Raw genomic sequence first — 3,233 nt, 5'->3', positions numbered from 1 at the left:
GCCCTGATACGCGCCTGGGTCGCGGGCGCCAGCACGCAAGGCTTTACTCAATGGACCCCGCCCCCTGTCAAGCCCGGAAAAGGCGCCACACTAGGGACCCAGATTGTCGAGGAAGCCATCTTGGAAGAGGGCAGGGAAATTAGAATGTTGCCATTTTTTTTAAGGGCAACGTTGTTAAACTGAATGGGAGTCCTTGTGAATCGCCGTCTTGAGTACCGGAAGCGTGATCTTTGGAACCATCTTTCCTAAGGGCAAGCAATTACTGCGAAAAAAGAAAAGTTAAAGTGAGTCGTAGTTTTCAGCAACTGCAGATTATGTTTTTATTTCAAAATTCTGAAAACACTGTATACCTCAACAAATAATGAAAAATATTTGCTGATGCATGAAACACTTTATTACTTTTATTTGATAGGGCGAAAATTATTACAGTATTTCCTGTTCATAAAGCAGTATTCCAAACATCTGTTAACAACGATATTTTCTACCGTGAGGTAAAAACATTACTGTTAATTGGTGATATTGCATTTGAGCCAGACAACCAGAACTACTAAAGTTCTCCTGAATCTTTAATAACAGATACATACGTTAGAATTACCTTAAAATGTATTTACGCGTCTTTCTAAACAGTGTTCTATTTTTCTCCAGAATAGAAATGGAGACCTTAGACTTTAGAGTTCAACTTCGAACACTTCCAACTTGAACAGCTGTGTGATTGTCTACAAGTTACTTAAGGATCCTGTGCCTCGGTTTCCCCAAGTAGAAAAAAAAGAGTTAATAGTAGTTATAGCTTCTTCAGAAGTACATTGTAAGGAGTAATGAGTTATTATGCTGAAATGCTTAGAACAGTGCTTGACCCATAGTAAGAGTTCTACGGGTTGCCTATTGTTATTACGGGGATGTCTTCCCACACCATAAGATTTATAATCCTCACATCTCTGATCATGCTTTCTTTCTGAAATCAAAAAAGCAGGGGTGTAGCAAGCACCATGTGTTTTTATTCTCACTGACGTGTTTAAATAGGCCCTCCAATGTTAAAAACATGCCATTCAGTATGGTTGCATTTGGCTGCTATAATCATGTTATCTGAATTGGGGTGTTATTTTTTTTAATTGGGATGTATTTTTAGCACGTTATTAATCTTTCTGAAGAAATAGCTTCCTGTTGTGAAATTTTGCAATTTGTATTCTTAATGATGATGATTATTATTAATTGCAGTCGTGTGTTAAATGTTACCAATCTTTATTTAGTAGTTAAAGTGATATGCTCACTAATTCTCTGGTTTCATAATTTCCTGTCTCTGAAATATTGTTCATTTTTTGCTCAGTCCACTGTTCTTACTTAAAAGGGCATGGTGTAAGCCACCCACTGTATGCTGAAGACTTCCAAATTTGATTTCCAGCCCTCAACTGACCAGGTGTTTCTGATGCATATAGATAGACTTCTTACTGCCATTTCCACATGGGTATTTCATTAGCAGCTCAAATTCTCTATGTCTAAAATGCAAATAATGTGAGCAGCCTGACCAACTTCAAAGATAAAGATCTTTGTCTTGTTTACTGTCTGGAACTATGTTTACTTTGAACACATTCTCCTGTAAAGCATAATTTTTTTAAAATATTTTATTTATTTATTTTTACAGAAAGGGGCAGGGAGGGAGAGAAACATCGATGTGCAAGGGATGATCAATTGCCTCTTGCATGCCCCCCAACTCGGGGCCTGGCTTACAACCCAGGCATGTGCCCTGGCCAGGAATCAAACTCACAACCTTTCAGTGCAAAGGCCTGCACTCAATCCACTAAGCCACACCAGCCAGGGAATGAACTATTATTTTAGCTGAATTATCCCGATTGAGGCTTGGCAAAGGCAAGATGATGGAGACTGTCTATCAGATAGCACCTAAGTCTCACTTGTGAGGTGTGGTTACTTTTTCATAAATGCAACTGACCCTCAATAGTTGTAGGCTTTGTCTGTATAGCGTGTTACCAGCAGAGGGAGATAGTTTCTTATAATTTTGTTATAATTGGCAATGAGCCTTAACCTAGGAACTCATATGGCATTCCTGGGACTAAATTTTCTAGGAGACGAGAAAGATAGAGATCATGGAGATCATCTGAGGATGCTACAAAGGAAATAGTTTCCATTGCACCGAATGAGCAATCTAGAGGCCAGCCTAGTTAATCATATAGGCCCCTTGTAACCATGGGCAAGTCCCTCCCTCATCTATAGAGTGAGAGGATGCCAATTCGATTCCCAGTTGAGGGCATATGCCTGAGTTTTGGCCCAGGGCCCGTGAGATGGAACCACACAATGATGTTTCTCTCTCTCTCTTTCTCCCTCCCTTCCCCCTCTCTAAAAATAAATAAATAAAATCTTTAAAAAAACCAAACTAATAACAACAAAGGTGATTTTAGTTTTGACAAAAGCCAGCAGTCGCAGGGCACCAAATCTGGGCTGTGAGGTGGGCCAAGTCACCTGGGCGATCTGATGTTTCATCAAAAAACTCTGCACCAGAGGTGATGCATGAGCTGGCGTGTTGTGATGAAGCTGCCAATCACCAGTTGTCCATAGCTTTAGCTCTTTTCATTGTATTGCATCTCTCAACCTATGAAGAACATTGAGGTAGTATTCCTTATTAATTGTTTGGCCCGGAGGGGTGTACTTGTGATGGATAACACCTTCTCAATCAAAAAACACTTCGCTGCACCTTCTTTGGACTTGGATAGTCAGGCGACTTCCATTGGGACGACAAGGCCTTTGTTTCCGGATCCGACTCTTGGTTGTACACCCACGACTCATCTTCAGTTATGACCTTCTTGGGGAATTCTGGTTCATTGGTAGCAGTTTGAATCAAGCCATTAGCAACAGCGGCACGATGTTCCTTCTGCTCTGGTAGCGGGAGCCACAGAATGAATTTTGCCACAATACATTTCCTGCCAAGATCGTGAGTCAAAGCCTCAGACACAGTAGTTTTTGGAATCTCCAGGTCAGCTTCTAGTTCTCCCACGGCCAGTCACAAATCTTTGTTGGTTGCAGGCTGTGGGTGGTCGACATTCTCAGGTGTTCTGCTTGCTGCAGGCCTTCTAGAACGTGGGTCACTTTCAACAGATTCTCTACCACCTTCAAAGCACTTGTGCCACACTTCTACTCGTGCTGCACCATTGCATCATCCCTGAAAGCCTTCTGAGTCATCTGAATAGTTTCTGCGGAGGAATGTTCAAGCTCAACACAAAATT

The sequence above is a fragment of the Phyllostomus discolor genome, chromosome 5, assembly GCF_004126475.2.
Source record: "Phyllostomus discolor isolate MPI-MPIP mPhyDis1 chromosome 5, mPhyDis1.pri.v3, whole genome shotgun sequence".
Taxonomy (NCBI): domain Eukaryota; kingdom Metazoa; phylum Chordata; class Mammalia; order Chiroptera; family Phyllostomidae; genus Phyllostomus; species Phyllostomus discolor.
This window is presented reverse-complemented; position numbering follows the sequence as displayed.